Source organism: Leuciscus leuciscus, assembly GCF_965113295.1.
Source record: "Leuciscus leuciscus genome assembly, chromosome: 21".
Classification (NCBI taxonomy): Eukaryota; Metazoa; Chordata; class Actinopteri; order Cypriniformes; family Leuciscidae; genus Leuciscus; species Leuciscus leuciscus.
The window spans coordinates 22,512,148-22,512,373 of record NC_138745.1 but is presented as its reverse complement, the minus strand read 5'-3'; positions in this window follow the sequence as shown (position 1 = coordinate 22,512,373).

Below are 226 nucleotides of genomic sequence, written 5' to 3'. Positions count from 1 at the left end.
ACACACTGCTGTGAGCAAGTAAGACATGTTGCTGCTGTACAATATAGTGTACATTAATTACCCATAGCAGATCTATACAGGTGGAGCTGGGGAAGGTGGAGGGTTTCTGAAAGTGCACTGCACTACTAAGGCAAATGCTGACCAAGTATTTGGAGGTCGAGCACACGAGCTCATTGGCTACTGATACAGCAGGAACCAATCAGCTGCGCCCTATAGAGAATCATAC